The sequence below is a fragment of the Dermacentor variabilis genome, chromosome 4 (genome assembly GCF_050947875.1).
Source record: "Dermacentor variabilis isolate Ectoservices chromosome 4, ASM5094787v1, whole genome shotgun sequence".
NCBI lineage: Eukaryota > Metazoa > Arthropoda > Arachnida > Ixodida > Ixodidae > Dermacentor > Dermacentor variabilis.
In genome coordinates, this window is record NC_134571.1 from 202,441,218 (window position 1) to 202,460,259 (window position 19,042).

The window sequence follows — 19,042 nt, forward strand, 5'->3', positions numbered from 1 at the left end:
CGTCAGCGCCGAGTTCCCAACAACCGATGCCATCGGTGGGATCAAAACATCTGGTTGGCAGCGGTGAGATCGCCTCCGACTCCAAACAACTGTCTGCCAGCGGTGAGATCGCGACAACGGAGGCCAGCAGCGAAGAGATCCAGTTGACTGTATGCTGAGCAGCTCAACGACGATCCGGGAGCAGTGCAACGAGCCCTGTGTGATGACTGGTTGCCTGCAGCGGAACGACTGCGCTGGACTCTTGGCTGCGAGGTTTGGTGAGTGCGGGACTTTCTTCTTCTGAGCTTTGCCAGGCTTTTGTTAGTGTCAGAAACAGAGCTGGTAATTGTGGTTGTCGTTGCTGCCGGGTTAGTTTGCGGCAAGACAATAGTAAGCAGTAGAGAAAGCAGCATTCAGAGCAGCCATGGATTTGAAGTCGTTGCGCAAACCGAAATTGCTGGAGCTTGCAAGAGAGTTGGGTCTGGATGTCTCGGACAAACTCAGAAAACCAGAACTGCTAAGGGCTATTCTTGAGTTAGAAGCTGAGGATGACGAGCTGTCGGAATGCCTTGAGACCATTGAGGAAAGGGAGACTGCAAAAAGACAGGAGCGCGAACTTAAAGAACAGAAAGAAAAAGAAGAGCGCGAACTTAAAGAACAAAAAGAAAAACAAGAGCGTGACCGTCAACACGTTTTGGAAATGAAGCGTCTTGAGGTAGAGATGGAACGCGCTCGTAATGGAAGTCAGGCACACGGTGCAGGAGAACGCGTATTGTTCAAAATGACTGACCTGATGCGGCCGTTTAAGCTTGGAGAGGACATTGGTTTGTTCCTGGTTAACTTTGAGCGAACGTGCGAGAAGCAGGGGTTCTCTCGGGAAACGTGGCCACAGCGCTTGCTCACTTTGTTACCCGGCGAGGCGGCCGACGTAGTCGCTCGCTTGGATAGAGAGGAGGCAGAGGATTTCGACAAAGTGAAATCGAGTCTGCTAAAAAAGTACCGGCTGTCTGCGGAGGCGTTCCGTCGGAAGTTTCGGGAAAATGAGAAAGGCAGAAGTGAGTCATATACAGAGTTTGCGTATAGGCTAATGTCAAACATGCAGGAGTGGCTCAAAGAAGAGAAAGCGTTCGGTGACCACGATAAAGTTCTGCAGTGTTTTGGGCTAGAACAGTTTTATAGTCGGTTACCGGAGAACGTGCGATACTGGGTCTTGGATAGGCCAGACGTTTGTACGGTGGCTAAAGCCGCTGAGCTAGCCGAGGAGTTTGTGACGCGTCGGGCTCGCGGAGCTAAGGACAGTCAAAAGGGTGAATTTGGCTCGAAGTTTGAGAGGCCGAAGTTCACACCCATGAGAGCAAAGGGGAACACGCGTAGTGCGGATGCGAGTTGAAGCAGTGCGACCGAACCTAAGGAGACGGCGGCAGCCGAAGCCGAACGCACAAAGCGGTTCGAGATGAGGCAAGCGCGCGTTTGTTATACGTGCCAGAAGCCGGGTCACTTTTCGGCGCAGTGTCCGGAAACAACACCAAAAGTTGTGTTTTTTTCATTAGGCAGCACTGACGAGAACATGAAGCTTCTCGAGCCTTACATGCGAGACCTCCTCGTGAATGGGAAAGAGTGCCGAGTGCTTCGCGATTCCGCAGCTACGATGGATGTAGTTCACCCATCTTATGTAGAACCCCATATGTTCACGGGCGAGTGCGCATGGATCAAGCAAGCCGGAGGCGGCAGTGTCATCTATGCTGCCACCCCAGTACCCGTACCTATTTTCAAACAGGTCCGATCACCTCCTGCGCGAGAAGGGGCTTTTGTTTGGTGAAGCTAGTGTTCAGGCCTTAACCAGATCGAAGGTTCGGGAGCTCGCTGCAAAGGCGGTAGTTGCGGGGCCGACGTTATCAAACAACGAAAAAGGGTCAGAGGCGCAGCAAGCTGATATTCAGAGCACGCCCGAACTGAATAAACTTGAGTCTGTAACGTTAAAGGCACCAGATACCGGAGAGGAAAATCCCGATGCGGGAAAGTTAGAAGAGCTATCTACTGATTTGCTCATCGCGCCTACGTCAGACGGACTTGATAGGTTGCTAAAAGTCAGCCGGTCGGCTTTGATAGCCGAGCAAAAGAAGGATGGTAGCCTAGAAAACATACGCTGCAATGTCAAGGAAGGTATCGCCAGGAAAAATGCGCGTTTTGTGGAAAGAGGTGGAGTCCTGTACCGGAAGTATCTAGACCGCAGAGGAGTGGAGTTCGATCAGCTGATCGTGCCTCAATGCTATCGTCAGGATCTGTTGCGCTTGACGCATGGGGGTTCGTGGTCCGGACACCTAGGAGTTAAGAAAACTAAGGACCGTCTCTTGCAAGAGTACTATTGGCCAGGGTGTTTTCGGGACGCAGACCATTTCGTGAGGACATGTGACACCTGTCAGCGGGTGGGCAAACCAGGGGACAAATCGAGGGCGCCGTTGAAATTGGTACCTATCATTACGGAGCCTTTTAGACGGCTCGTTATTGATACTGTGGGACCTCTGCCGGTAACAGCCACGGGGTAAAGACACATTTTGACTGTGATCTGCCCAGCGACAAAGTTCCCGGAAGCAGTGCCGCTTAAAGAACTCAGCTCAGTTGAGATAGTCAATGCACTACTGTCCATATTTGCGCGAGTTGGTTTTCCTGCGGAAATCCAATCAGATCAGGGCACAGTGTTTACTAGCGCTTTGACGACAACTTTTCTCGAAAGGTGTGGGGTAAAGCTGCTACACAGCTCAGTGTACCACCCACAGTCGAATTCCGTTGAGAAGCTCCACTCCGTCATGAAGCGCGTGTTGAGAGCCTTGTGTTTTGAACATCAAACTGACTGGGAGCTGTGTCTGCCTGGGGTGATGTTTGCTTTAAGGACCGCGCCGCATGCGGCTACGGGGTTTTCGCCAGCTGAACTGGTGTACGGTCGCTCGCTTCGATCTCCGCTTCGCATGCTTCGAGAATCGTGGGAAGGTAGGGGCGACGACCCAGTCGTGGTGGAGTACGTACTTAAGCTCCTCGAATGCTTAAGAAGGGCACAGGAGTTGTCAGGTGAAGCAATGACAAAGGCCCAGCAGAGGGCCAAGGTTTATTATGATCGGACAGCCAGGGCCCGTCGTTTTGAGGTGGGCGATGAGGTCATGATATTGCGCACATCGCTAAACAACAAACTAGACGTGCAGTGGGAGGGCCCAGCACGAATTGTTCAGAAACTGTCGGACGTTAACTACGTGGTAAGTCTGCCAGGAAAGCGGAAAGCACAGCAAGTTTACCACTGTAATCTGCTCAAACCTTATAGACAAAGGGAAGCAGTGGTGTGCATGATGGTAAACGTTCCTGAAGAGCTTCCGGTCGAGCTTCCGGGACTAGGCTCAGTGACGAACAGGGAAGACACCGGTCAAGTCATTAGTGACCTTATCAGTAAAGCACCGCTGTCGCCCGAGCAGAAAACCGAACTACACCAGCTATTACAAGAGTTTCAAGGTCTGTTCTCTGAGAGGCCTGGTAGGACTTCTGTACTTACTCATGATATAGAACTTACCTCCCCAGAGCCAGTACGATCCAAGGCGTATCGGGTGTCACCCCGCCAGAGCGATATTATGGAGGCTGAGGTAAAGAAAATGCTACAGCTCGGTGTTATTGAGGCAGGTGAGAGTGATTATACCTCCCCTTTGATTTTAGTTGAGGTACCGGGCAAGGAACCTCGTCCTTGCGTCGACTACCGCAGGCTTAATTCCATCACTAAGGATCAAATTTATCCGATCCCTAACATCGAGGAGCGCCTTGAGAAAGTTAGTAGCGCTCAGTTTATTTCCACCCTAGATCTTGTCAGGGGTTATTGGCAGGTTCCACTTACAGAAGAGGCTAGTAGGTATGCGGCGTTCATTTCACCAATGGGAACATTCCGTCCTAAAGTGCTGAGTTTTGGTTTGAAGAACGCGCCATACTGTTTTTCAAGCCTCATGGATAAAGTGTTGCGGGGACAGCAAGAATTCGCTTTACCGTATCTAGACGACGTAGCGATATTCTCCGCATCCTGGTCTGAGCATATGGCACACTTGCGGGCAGTGCTAACCCGCCTGCGCGAAGCGGGCTTGACAGTAAAGGCTCCTAAGTGCCAGTTAGCACAGGCCGAGGTTGTCTACCTCGGTCACGTGATTGGTCAGGGTCGTCGCCGCCCCTCTGAAATAAAGGTGGCCGCTGTGCGAGACTTCCCGCAACCGCGCACGAAGACCGATATTCGGTCGTTCTTAGGTGTCGCCGGCTACTATCAGAGGTACATCCCCAGGTACTCTGATATCGCGGCTCCCCTGACGGATGCTCTAAGAAAGTCAGAGCCTCAAACAGTCGTCTGGGACGAGACAAAGGAAAGAGCTTTTAGCGCCCTAAAGAGTGCCCTAACAAACCAGCCTGTGCTACGATCGCCAGACTATACAAAAGGGTTCATTGTTCAGTGCGATGCTAGTGAGCGAGGCATGGGCGTTGTACTGTGCCAACGGGAAAAGGGAGAAGTAGAACACCCCGTCCTGTATGCTAGTCGTAAGCTGACCAGTCGTGAGCAGGCGTATAGCGCCACCGAGAAAGAGTGTGCATGTCTCGTGTGGGCCGTTCAGAAATTGTCATGCTATCTAGCCGGCTCGAGGTTTATCATTGAGATGGATCACTGCCCTCTCCAATGGCTGCAGACCATCTCTCCCAAAAATGGTCGCCTCCTGCGCTGGAGCCTCGCTTTACAACAATATTCCTTTGAGGTGCGTTACAAAAAGGGGAGTCTCAACGGTAACGCCGATGGCTTAAGTCGAAGCCCCTAACGTAGGAATCAGCCTCAAAATTGTTGGTTACTGATGTTTTTCTTCCTGAGGCAGGATTTTTTTTAACATATTGCTTTTGTTTAGTGTTTCAAAGTGATGATATGCTTTCTAGTGCAATTTTCCAATTTGTGGACGCGTTCTGAGTGATGCTAGACTACTGTAAGGAACTAGGCAGTGGTATAAAAAGGGGAAAGAGCCTGGCAGGGCTTAGTGAGGGTTGTGCCGTGCTTGCTGACTGAGCGGTTGAGTTTCAGCGTAGTTCTAACGCTTGCCGGGAACGAGAGCAAAAATGTGAACTCTCCCGAAGTCACTTTGCAGTGTCCCGTGCGAACCTGAACGAGAGAACGAGGCCTTCTCTGTGCGCTGCGCTCAAGAAACGTCGAGGGACGCCCGACTTCGGTTATGAGCATCATCGAGCGACATCCCTCCGGACAGCGGATGCAGTCCCCTGTCCATCGGTATCTCCTTCCCCCGGCGGGGCGGTCTGTTGCGTTTCGCCTGCGACACGCGGTTTTGCCGGCGCGACTGCGGCGGGGCGGCAGACATTTTGGCCCGTGCGGCGTCGCCGCAACGCTCCCCGCCAGGCGTTTCCAGGCATGTTCCGATGCCACGTGTCTTCATGTGCGTGTGTGAGTGTATGTGCCATTGTGCCCGAACCAGGCGATGCGACAGCAGGGGTCACCCTCTCCTTCCAGTCATTGTGCCTGAACCAGGCGATGCGACAACAGGGGTCATCCTCCCCTTCCAGTCATTGTGCCTGAACCAGGCGATGCGAAAGCAAGGGGTCACCCTCTCCTTCCAGTCATTGTGCCCGAACCAGGCGATGCGAAAGCAAGGGGTCACCCTCTCCTTCCAGTCTTTGTGCCCGACCGGCGGCAGTGTGCGTCACCTTAGCCCATTGTACACTCACGTGCTCGTCTATTGAGGGGTTCCTTCTTGCCCTCAACTGCGAGAGTATAAAAACAGCTGCCCCCGGACGCCAAAAGGAGGGCTCCGATTTCTTCTGTTGAGTAAAGTGCTCTCCCGTCTCTCTACTTCGGTCAACCTGACCGCCAACTCTTTGCGATGTTAAAATAAACAAGTTGTTTCGTTGTTACCAGTCGACTCATGCTTTGCCGGGACCTTCGGATGCTTCCAGTTGTACCCCAGGCCGCCAGGCCAACGCTACCCTTGGGGCTTGCGACCCAGGTACAACCACGGGCGTCAGCGCCGAGTTCCCACAACAACTCGCGCCAGCGGTGCGATCAAAACAGTGGCGAGCCAGCCAGGATTCATTTCCTTGTTTCTTTTTGCTTTGTCTCGGAACTTTCCGATCTCTCGACGGCAGAAAGAATGGATTTGGCAAAAATGCTGGAACTTGCGCTCAAGCTAGGGTTAAGCAAGGAAGAGGCGATGCATCTCTGGGACGAGAATAAAGAAGCAAAAAGGCTGGGAGAGGAAAGGACGCAAGAACGCGCAGACGCTCGCTAGGCAGAAGAACAGGAGAAAAGAAAGATAGAACGGGAGAAGGAGTTCCTTTTGTGGAAACAGGCGCATATCGTAGGAGGCTATGAGGGAATCACGGACGATGATCAGCGTCCCTTAGCGAGTACCGAATCCCCTAGACCAGCCAGAGTTTGTCCAAGAAAGTTGATGGCTCCTTTTGATGACAAAAGAGATGATCTGGACGCGTATCTGCAACGATACGAGTGGATAGCTTTGGGGCAAGGCTGGGAGCATAGTGAATGGGCCACGGCATTGAGTATTTGCTTAGACGGGGAGGCGCTGAATGTGTTTGGAAGGATGCCGGCTGCTGAGTCGATGGACTACGAGAAGGTTAAGGAGGCACTCCTCCAAAGATTCAGGCTTACGGCAGAAGGTTTTCGGCAGAGATTTCGCACCGTGAAACCCGAGGATTCTGAAACCGCTAAGCAGTTTTCCTGCAGGCTGACCAACTATTTCGATAGATGGATCGATATGTCCAACACGGAAAAGAGTATTGAAGGGGTGCGTGACAAGCTGGTCACATAGCAATTTTTAGCATGTTGCAGCTCAAAGTTGGCACTATTCTTGAAAGAAAGGAAGTTGTGTTCATTAGAAGAGTTTCCCGACACTGCAGACCAATTCCTCGAGGCTCAGGGGCTGAGAAATATGAGTAAGGGAAGGGAGGAAACACAGAAGGTCCCAGAGACAGATGCGGCAAAACCAAGAGCATATGGCGGTGCATCTAAGGCGCCAGTAAGGTGTTTTCTCTACGGCAAGGTGGGACACCGTGCAGTTGACTGTCGGACCAGTAACGTTGCTCAAAACACACAGGCTGTGTGAGAGTTGTAAGAGGAGAGGACACACTGTGGATGAGCGTCGGTATAGAACGCAAGACCAAGCTGCATGCGTTGTCGACTCTCGGGCAGAACTTGTCACACCACCTGAAGTTCCACAGCTGAAAGGAGAACAAACGCCGCTGGGAAATGAGGTGGTGAGTGGAGCACCCAAGTCAAAAGCGGCAATGCCGGTGGTGGTTGCGCAAATAGGGGACTGTCCTGTATTGGTGCTTAGAGACAGTGGAGCCAACACAGTTTTGGTTCGGAGAAGCCTGGTGAAGGACGAGGTTCTTACAGGGAAAACGTCGGCCGTCACTCTTGTAGATAGCACAGTAAGGTACCTTCCTGAAGCCAGGATTCTAGTGTCGACGCCATATTATACTGGACAGGTAGTGGCTAAATTCGTGGAGCAGCCCATCTACGATCTCATCTTGGGAAACATTACGGGTGCAAGAAGTGTTGAGGACCCCGATCCCGAGTGGACGATGCTCGACGTTGAAGAAAACCCAAAGGAGGAAAGGCCCACAACAGCTCAGGTGGGTGGTGGGGCAGTCACTTTCCCGTCGGAAATGGAGACAAGAGCTCAAGCGACAGGCAGAGCAACGCAGCGTTTAGAAAGAAAGAAAGAGGGTAAGGAGAAGAAGTCCAAAGACAAGAAGCCCACGAGGAAATACAAGTCCAAAGACAAGAAGAGCAAGAGCAAAGACAAGAAAAGCAAAGTCAAGGATAGTAAAGAGAAGAAGAAAAAGAAGGGTTTCTGTCCCTGGCTAAGCAGCAAAAACAGCAAGAGCAGCAAGAGCACCAAAGAGAAAGGGGGAGGCAAGAGCAAGGGATCCACTCCAAAGGAGGCGATCAGCCGCAGCGAGACCAAGACGATGGAGGCCGGCAGCTCGAGATCCAGAAGGACAGCTGGCAAGGCTAAGTCAGCAATGCGAGGGTGGGCAAAGCAAGCAAGGAGAAGACGGACAAAGGCAAGAAGGAGAAGTTAAGCAAGGAGCGGACCTCCAAGGAGAAGCACAGCAAGGAAAAGAGCAGCAAGAAGAAACACAGCAAGGAGGAGCAAAGTAAAGAAAAGCAACAAAGAAAGGAGAAACACAACAAGGATAAGCACGGAAGGAAAGAAAAGCGTAGCAATGACAAGCGGAGTAAGGAGTAAAGTAATTCCAGTTTGGCCGTACAAGAATACTCATTTCAGGTGGAATATATTAAAGGCAGAGATAACGTTGGAGCGGACTTCATGAGTAGAGCCAACTGAACAGCTCTAGGTATCTCTGGGAGGTATCTTGTTGTTGCTGCTATGCTATGTATTTCAGTGATGTATCGTGTTGTTGGTGTTATGGTTATTACATGATTATACAAGGGAGTGTGTTGTGGACGTTGAAATGTTTATTAAGGACACCATATGGACAACGGCAGTGATGTGTTGGGGTTCCCAAAACGCACTTGGGTGGGATGTGTTAGTGGTGTGCTTTTGGTGTGTGCTGGTCATCTGCGTTGGGCTGCGTGCTGGGTCCAGAATCGCCACAGAAGATAATCGGTTGGCTGGAGGGCTTGAAGAGGAGGACGACGGGAGCAATTTTTCATGGAAAAGCTCTTGAGAGAGGGGGCCCTTGTCACATATAAAAGGGAGGCTAAAATAAAATCATTGCTTTCCATCTCACCGGATACTTCTTCTTCTCTTCTCCACCAATCATCTCTTGTCACCTCATTGAGAACTTCTTCTTTATCTTCTTCAGTCTTCGGTTAACCCCCGTCATCCTTAACGCCATCCTCGTCCTCTTCTTGAAACTTTTCTTCGTTTATAATTTTATTTTAGCCTCCCTCTTATATGTGACAACTACCACGTGACAATGGCATAGCAAGCAGCCTAATGTCAGATGCATGTGTGTGCTGCAGACGGTGTGCTTTGCTGCTACGATTGATCAAGATAGGGCATAATTTACCTTGCAGAACCGTCAGCTGTTTCAAACTGAATAATTTTTGAAGAGAGGCTTTCAAAGATTCGTTCGTCAAGTTGATGAGGGCATTTTTAGCGGCGAAGCACAATGTAATAACTTGAAGGCACTTCTCTGTCTAGCTTTGCTCTGGCTTTGATTATGCCAGGAAATATACTAGTAATTTTAAACACCATCGCATGCATCTCTTAAAGCCTAGCACTATAACAGAAAGGAGTGCTTCAATTTATTTTTAATGTGAGCCAAACTTCTTGCATGGTTCATATTGCTAATTGAAGTTCCAGTTTGCGCATTCTCGTTTCATTTCTTGTTTCTTTTTCTTTTATATAGAGATTTTGCTTGCATGTGTCTGCAAGAGTTTTCACACGTGACCCGCAACAGGAAAAGTTTGTGGGCAGTCAGTGCTCTCCTATCAAGGCTGGCCTGTTCTGGCTGCGGCAGCAATCATCTTCAATATGTATGCATGGTCATCTTTGCTGCTATTTGTCATTATAGTTAATTACACTTTCTGCATAATTTCTGATTGACTAGGTAATAAAGTTTGGCTATGTTACATTGTGTAAAGTAGATCCCTTGCAGCAGGTTAGCCTGGAATGATGTTTTATGTACTGCACTACACTGCACGGCATAAAGAGCTCATCAGCCAATGTGTGTAAAAGGTAGTAGCATATTCTGCTTTATCTTTCAGTTCGAGTAAACTGCAATACGCAAGAAATTCACTACTGGGTGGTACGCCGAAGAAGTGGCCATTACTTCAGCCTGATACTTTGCAAGCATATGGATATACCTTACAAGGGGCATCCACAAAGCAAGTCACAAATTATTTTTAAGTGAGGCGCGGACGTCAGAATGAGAAAAATTCATATTGGCGCATAGCGTGGTGCGCAGTGTTCTGCCAGATGTGAACCAGCCATTATTTTGAAGAATTCATCGTAGGAAAGCATTTTATTTTGTACACTGTTGTCATGCTATTTTAATGGCTGAAGCTGAAACCAGGATGCCATTTCAGGCTGAATTGCAGCATCAGTGAAGAAATGTTTCTGTACTAGAAATTACCTCTGTTAGTTGGGGAACCGGCATGGCAACGCTTTGTTACGAATGATGTGTTTCATGCACATGTTACATCATTTTTCTTTTGAATGAGGGCACGTTGGCATACCATTGGCGTGACCATACAGGTATGTTTTAATCGTAAAATAGTTGTGACAAATAATTGTATTCTGCGGATTTCTCAATAACCTTATTCATGACATGAATGTGATCCATTGTAGAGTAGCCCTTCCTGAAAGCAGCCTGTTCCCTTGGTTGACTAAAGTCCAGTGTTGCCTTTATTCTATTGGAGATTATTTTGGTAACTATTTTATATAATACTGGGAGTAAGCAAACGGGCCTATAATTGTTCAGTTCTTTAATGTCTCCCTCTTTGTGTATTAGTATGATGTTTGCATTGTTCCAGTTTTGTGGGACCCTTGCAGTCGATAGACACTACGGCCCAACAACTGAGAGACTTATATATGCATGATTTTTAAATTACTGGTTGAGTGTACATCCTCTCGGCTAGTATGTATATAAAGTGTGTATATATGCTTCTGTATATGTGTGTGTGTAGGTGTGCATACGAGTGTGTATGCATATACGGGTATATGAATGCATGTGTATGCGTATATGTATGTGTGTATATAATGTTCAGCGGCGTATTCTTGTCTCATTTGTATTCATCACGAGAACCACACAAGCTACCCTAAGTATTTTTGGTTTTGTCACCAGTGGCTCTGTATGGATATGGGTGTGCATGTGTAAATGCGAGTATGTGGGTTCATGAGAGTATATATGAGTATGTGTATATATATGTATGTATACATATGTATATGTGTATGTGTATGTATGTATGCTGCATATGTGCTTGCATGTATGCTGTTGCCGAATATTCTGTAGAGGGGGCTGCGGGCCTCGTCAAGCTGCTTACTGTAGCAGCTTTTACTTGCAGCCTCCTCCATCAAGTAGATGGAAATAAAGCTATTCTATTCTATTCTATAGAGAGCCGCCAGTTTTCCTAGCATTATGTCTCTTCCATCTTTGATTAAATCGACTATTATTCCATCCTCTCCTGCCGCTTTTCCCTGTTTCATGCCTTGCAAGGCCCTTCTGGCCTTATCTATAGTTATAGGAGGAGTTTCTGTATACTGCTCATTATTGCTTCGAACAGAGTACTCCTGAGCCCTCTGGGTAATGTACAGGTCAGTATAGAATTCTTCCGCTGCTTTTATTATACCTTCGAGATTGCCGATGATGTTACCGTGCTTATCTTTCAGTGCATAAATCTTGGTTTGTCCTATGCCAAGTTTCCTTCTCACTGATTTCAGGTTGCGCCTATTTTTTTACGGCTTCTTCAGTCTTACTCATGTTATAATTTCGAATATCACTTATTTTCGTTTTGTTGATCAGTTGTGACATTTCCTCGAATTCTATCTTATCTCTTGAGTTGGACATTTTCATTCTTTGTCTTTTCTTTACTAGGTCCTTTGTTACTTGGCAGAGCTTGCTTACTGGTTGCCTTGGTGCCTTGCCTTCCACTTAAATTGCTGCGTGTGAAGCCAGCCTCGTTACGGTTTAATTCATTACCTCTATGTCATCCTCATCATCATCCCTCTTTTCTAACGCTGCATATTTGTTTGCAAGTACCAGTCTAAATTTGTCTGCTTTTGCCCTTACTGCCTCTAAGTTGACCTGTTTTTTTTCGAGACCAATTTTACTCTTTCTTTGTTCAAATTGAGGTGAATCCTAAAACTCACTAACCTGTGATCAATGAATTACAATAGAATTACTATAGAATGACAATGAAATGTCGATTCTTAAATTACGGCGCTGATGTAACGACAACAGCGACAACAGCGTGACCACGGCAGCATTAGGACAATGAGATGACGACGACCGTCTGACGATGATGGTATGACGATGACAGTATGACAATAACTGGATGAACAAGCTGGAATAACGACGATGGCACGATCACGGCGGCATGAAGATGACGGTATGACAACAAATACTGATAGCGTCTGTGTGACGACAACGCAATGACGACGACGTCATGGCAATGACGGCATAATCACGATTGAACGACGATGGCATGATTACGATGGAAGAGCGAAGAGAATTACAGTAGAATGATGCACAAGGATTGCTCATTAGGATAGAATGACCTACAATGATCGTCGAAGTTGGTACTGTGACGACGGGATGACAACAATGAGGTGACTTTATTGACGATATAACGATGGTGAAACACCAGCGTCAAGACGATGGCATGATTATGAAGGTATAACGACGAGTGTGTGACGACGATGGCTCACGACGGTAGCATGACGAGAGTCGGATGTCGAAGTTACAATAACCACCATGAAATGACCGCAACGGTATCACAACGACGGTATGACAATGAATGCATGAGGACGACTGTATGACGACGACGCAATGATGATGGTGTGACAATGGCATGAGGAAAACGGGATAACGACGAGCGTATGATGAGAATGGCATAACGATGGCTTCCTTAACGATGGCATAACGATGTCGAGCGGCTGCAGGTAACCAGCGGGGAGCTGGGAAGGCTTCTTGCGTCGTTGGCAAACTTCACAAGTGGCGACCTAAAATCGTACGGAACGGGGAAGACCCGGCCAGAAAAAACGGCGACGTACACGGTCATAGGTTCGAGATACGCCGAGGTGTGCTGCCGTTGGTGCGTCGTGGAGCTCTTCTAGAACGGTTGAGCGGAGGTGTTTAGGCATGACTAGTAGGAACTCAGAGCCGTCCGGATGAAGGTTACGACGGTACAGAGTACCGTCGCGGAGGACGAAGAGGCGTAGAGTGGCGTCAGCCGCAGAGTGTTCAAAACGGTCGATGAGTGCTCTGATGTAGGCGTCACGACGTTGCTCGTCGGCGAAATGAAGCAGCTGCGTCACAGAGAATACACAAGCAGCGCTGGTAATATTGGAGGAGTCAGGATCGTCAACAGGGTAACGCGACAAGCTGTCAGCGTCTTGGTGTAGGCGGCCAGACTTGTAGACCACGGAATATGAAAATTCTTGTAGCCTCAACCCATCGACCAAGCCGGCCTGTAGGATCTTTTAGCGATGAGAGCCAGCAGAGAGCATGACGGTCAGTGACTACGGAAAAAAGGCGACCGTAAAGGTAAGGGCGGAACTTCGCAACCGCCCAGACTACAGCAAGGCATTCTCGTTCCGCAATGGAACAATTGCGCTTCTATGGTGTGAGGAGGCGGCTCGCATAAGCAATAACGCGATCCTGGCCACGTTGACGCTGGGCTAAGACGGCACCTATGCCAAGACCGCTGGCATATGTACGCAATTCTGTAGGGGCATCAGGGTCGAAGTGGGCGAGAATGGGTGGTGAGGAGAGAAGAGTGACGAGACGAGAGAAGGCGGCGGCTTCTGCAGTACCCCACGAGAATTGTACGCCTTTCTTCAAAAGATTAGTGAGGGGTCTAGCAAATGCCGCTGTTGAATCTGGGTTGCAAGCCCCAAGGGTAGCGTTGGTCGGGCGGCCTGGGGCACAGCTGGAATCATCCGAAGGTCCTGGCAAAGGATGAGTCGACTGCTAACAGAACAACTTGTTTATTCTAGCATCGCAAAAGAGCGGCCGGTCAGATCGACCGAAGTGGAGAAACGGGAGACCACGTTACTCGATTGAAGAAATCGAAGCTTCTCTCTTGGCGTCCGGGGCAGCTGCTTTTATACTCTCGGAGTCGAGGGCAAGAAGGAACGCCTCGATAGAGGCGCACGTGACGGCGGCGCCCGGACACGTTGTGACAAGAAGTGACGTACCCGCCGGGCCGGCGCCGGTCAGACCTCCTCGATTCACAGTGGGGGAGCTCCTCTCCCCGGCTGCCGCGCTTTGACAAGCGTGGGCACCAACATGCACACACACACACGCACACACACGAAGACACGTGGCATTGAAACATGCCTGGACGCGCTTGGAGGAGGCGTTGGGACAGCGCTGAACTGGCCAAAATGTCCGCCGCTGTGAACGAAGCCCCGGCGTGCGTTGGATCCGCGCCGGCTATACCGCAAGTCGGAAGCGAAACGTAACACCGCAAAATCTTGAACAAAACGACGAAAGTACGAGCATAGCCTGACAAAACTTCGAACGTCTGCGGCTGTCTTCGGAACCGGAAAGTCTCGGACAGCGCGAGTTTTGTCGGGATCAGGCTGTACTGCGGAAGCGTCAACGAGGGGGCCCAGAACAGTAATTTGGCGGCGGCCGGAACGACATTTGGAAGAGTTAAGTTGCGACTTCGCCTTTTGAAATACATCAAGTATAGCTGTTAGACGCTCAAGGTGAGTGTGGAACGGGGGCGAGAAGACGATAACGGTCGTCGAGGTAGCAGAGACATGTGGACCATTTGAAACCACGGAGCAAGGAGTCCATCATGCGTTCAAAGGTGCCAGGGGCGTTGCGTAATCCAAACGGCATTACTTTAAATTTGTATAGGCCATCAGGTTTGATGAATGCTGTTTTTTCTCTGTCTATATCGTCAACAGCAATCTGTCAGTATCCAGAACGAAGATCAAAAGAAGAAAAATAGCTGGAACCGTAGAGGCAGTCAAGGGCGTCGTCTATACGTGGGAGCGGGTAGACGTCCTCTTTAGTAATGTTGTTCAGATGGCGGTAGTCTACACAGAAGCGCCACGTGCCATCCTTCTTCTTAACCAGCACTACAGGCGACGCCCAGGGACTCGAAGAAGGCTCAATGATGTTTTTGTCTAGCATTTTGTTGACTTCACTTTGAATTACTCGGCGTTCCGCCGCAGAAACTCGATACGGTCGTCGGTGAGTAGGAGTAGCATCGCCAGTAAAAATCCGATGCTTGACCCCTAGCGTCTGGCCCAAAGGGCGATCGTCGATGTCGAAAATATCTCGGTAGCACGATAATACTTGGCAAAGCTCTTCAGCCTGCGCCGAGGATAGGTCCGTCGCAACCATTTTCTTGATATTGGAATCGGCAGCCGAGGCTGGCGCGAGGGGCCTGCTAAGCTCGCGAGAACCATCAGTCGATAATGCTGCCACGTATTGGTCGCCGAGGCAATCAACGATGGCAAGGCAAATACCTTGCGGTAGAATTTCCTTTGCCAATCCAAAGTTACAGACAGGCATGCGAGTGCGGTTCAAAGTAATCTTAAGTATACTGTGAGGCACTGTAACGTCATACATTATTGGAATGTCGGGCAGAGGAGTGACGAGGTACTCGCCGTCAGGAACTGGTGGGAAAGACAACAGTTCAATGTAGGCTATTGACTTTGGCAGCAGGCGAAGAAAGCCGGTGGGACGTAAGCGGCAGTGGGGTGCGTCAGAAGGTTCTGCTAGCATCGGCAACTCAAGGCGAAGGGTACTGGAAGAGCAGTCAATAAGAGCAGAATGTGCGGAGAGAAAATCGAGGCCGAGAATGAGATCATGGGGGCAATGAGCTATATGGTGAATAGGACAGTAGTGTGGTGGCCGGCGATGCTTACGCGTGCCGTACACATGCCGATGATAGGCACAGTACCATCATGCGCAACGCGAACGACGCGTGCCGACGCTGGGGTGAGGAGCTTGTTCAGTCGTCGTCGGAAGGCAGCACTCATAATTGAAAGATGTGCTGCTGTATCGATGAGTGCCGTGACAGGATATCCGCCAACGTCAACGTCAAGGAGGTTTCGGTTCGTTGGTAACGTGAGCAGAGGATTTCAGTGCAGGGTCGACAACGCAGCTTCACCTCCAGAAGCAGCAGTGCCTAGTTTTCCGGCTGGATCCGGGAGTCGAAAGGCGGCGAAGAGAAGCGACGTGGTTGGGGCGAACGAGACTGATGGCGTAGAGGTGAGGGCGAGCGGCTGTACCGAAGGTTCGGAGCAGGAGCATCAGCGGCAGTGGATGCATGGCGGGTGGTATAGGGAACGGAAGGTCCAAAGGTGCGGGAATAAGCGGCGGTGTATGTTCGAGAAGATGGTGGCCATCGGTTGCGGCAGTGACAAGCGACGTGGCCGATGCGACAGAAGTGGAAGCAGATCGGCCGGTCATCAGGGGTGCGCCAATTGGACGGGTTGCGGCGAGATGTGGCGGAAAAGGACTGCCGACGACGAGGAGGGCCGCTAGAGAACTGGGGAAGGCTGGGTTGAGACGTGGAACACATGGAGTTCAGACCCACGTTCTCAAATTCCTGTCGGACGACGACCTGGATTGTCGCAATGGAGGTTGCTGGCGGATCGGGAGGCGTCGTGGTGAAAGCTGGCGAACAGGTGGCCTCGAGCTCGCGGCGAACAATACGGGTGACGTCGTCACAAGTGGTGGTCTGACGTGGTCGACCCTCACATGTCGACGTAGCAGCAGTGTTGGGTAGCCGCGTGATGTGGTGTGTGATACGGCGGCTCTTAGCTTGTTATAGGCGACGGCATTCTTTGATGATGGCGTCGATAGGGGAGACGTTGCCGAAAACAAGCAAATTGAAAGCGTCGTCGGCGATGCCTTTTAGAATATGTGACACTTTATCGGCTTCGGATATAGCATCGTCAGCTTTGCGGCATAGAGCCAACACGTCGAGGATGTAGGAAACGTACGGCTATGTAGATGACTGAACACGAGACGCAAGAGCCTTTCTCGCGGCAGCCTTGCGCCCAATGGGCTGGCCGAACAGTTCCCGTAGCTTCTCTTTGAAATTGTCCCAACTGGTTATCTCGTCGTCATGCGTTTGGTGCCACACGCGTGGGGTGCCGCCGATATAAAAGATGACATTGGCGAGCATAATCGTTGGGTCCCATCTGTTATTAGCACTGGCGTGTTGATAGAGTTTGATCCAGTCGTCAACATCCTGGCCCTCCAGACCAGAGAATACACCTGGGTCGCGATGTGGGGCGACCGTGACGATTGGAGCAGTGGGGCATGCCGAAGCCGTTGCAGAGGTGAGCGCGTCACCGGGAGGCATGGTGACAAGCTCGGTGTGCCGACCACTTCTGAGTTCCGTGGTGAGGACGGGGATCGCTGACCTCCACCAGAATGTTGCGTGTGGAAAGACACAGACAGAAGCGGCTATTTACCGGCTATTTACACTGGAGCCAGGCAGCCAGGCCGACACTCGCTCGCGCCAAGCGCACCGAACAACTTCATCGTCGTTCTCGCGGCGGCTCGTCTCTTCAGCATCGCTCGATGACTTCGTAATAGTATATATGGGTAGAATGTACTGGAATAAGGTTGAGTGGGATGAGCGACTGGAGGCGGCGCATGCTTTGCGGTGAGGCGCGCGACGATTAAATATACTGTGGCGGTGCTGCGATCGAAGTGGATTAGACCACATCAAGGCCTATTCGTTGGAAACTGCTGGCGATTCTGCTCGCTGGGGTCGTTCGTACTGCTTCGCCCTGTACTGTTTGTGATCAGACCTCTCAAACGCTGTTTATAATTGCATGTGACATGCCTTAGGAATATATCCTTTCTTTCTCTTCCTTATTTCATTTTATTTATTTTTAATGGCGCTCGGTTACTACGCGTAGATTGCATCGGCCGCCATGTCGGCTTTCATTCTACTATGTTATTGCACGGTTCCCTTTGGAGAACAAATATTTTTCTTGTTTTTCAAGCTTTATGTATCCCTCATGGGTATTTTCGCGCATATAGTTTTTCATCAGTATGTCTAGCCAAACGCAGACGAAATAAAAAAAACATATGTAAACGTCTTGCGTGCCACTTAAAACAAATAAAACATATCGGCCCAATCCGGCGCCTTGTACTCAGATTACGACAAGTATTCTGATAGAAAAAATTCCATTCCATTCATGCTTCCGTCTTCCTCGCGTAACAGAACGCGGAGTAAATTGCACTGTTTTTTTTTATTGCGGACGGCACTCGGTAGCCGAGTACAATTTTAGGTAGCGATTATATATATATATTACGTGTATTAAAATTTTTCTCCCAGTCTATGCTTAACAACAACAACAACAACAAAACTCAGTGCCCTTCCACTCTGTGAAGAAGGATGACCAGCGAAGACGTGTATATTTAATGGCGAACTGCACCTCCGCTTCGGTGAAGTGGATATGGCGTTGCGCTGCTAAACTCGAGCTGACGGTTCCAAACCAGGTCTCGGAATTCGATGGGAACGAAATAGAAAAACAGTCATGCAGTTCTGTTTAGGTGCACGTTAAAGAGCCCCAAGTGGTGAGAACTGAACAGGGTGCTTCATAAGCATATTGCCAGACGTAAAACGCTAGAATTTGTTTAATTAAAGAAATACAAGAAAAAGAAGGTAGCTGCGCTTTTCGGCATTCTTGTAGGGGTGTAAACGAAAGAAATTATTTTCGAGTTCCGATTTCTGAGAAAAACGTGTTACGCTTATCTTATATTTCATACCTAAATTTAATGTCGTTGCCAACTTTACGTCCGCTCAACTAAGCAGCTTCTGCAATTTAAACGGCTGCTTTCAGTTATCCGGTGCACTAACATAAGAACAATACTGAAGCACTTAAAGGAAAGGCATGCCTCACATACACGTAGACATATTTCTAGATCTGCTGTGTAAGTTGACGAAGATGAGTGTGGTAACACATTGGGCACCCAGATTGAATGGGTTGCAGTCTTGCAGACATGGTGAGACTTAAAAAAAATGTTTTCCTTGCCTGAATCAAGTTTGCAGTTTTACAGGCTGTCCCAAAACGGCGCGCTTATATTGAATGACAGCTAGGAACTTGTTCAGCAGAACCGATTAGTATCCGCGCGTTAATTCTCTTAGGAACTGGTGCGCCTTCGTACAGCCACGACTCTCCATCAGCACAATCATTTGGAATAAGAGTCCTCACTTGCATCGGCCCCTCACCTTCCACATTTCGAAAGCGCTGTTATTCGTTACAATCGAGGCTATTCAATAATTTTTAATAGTGAATTATGAAGTCGAATACAATCTGAACAGCAAATACTATTCGATTGGACTATATAT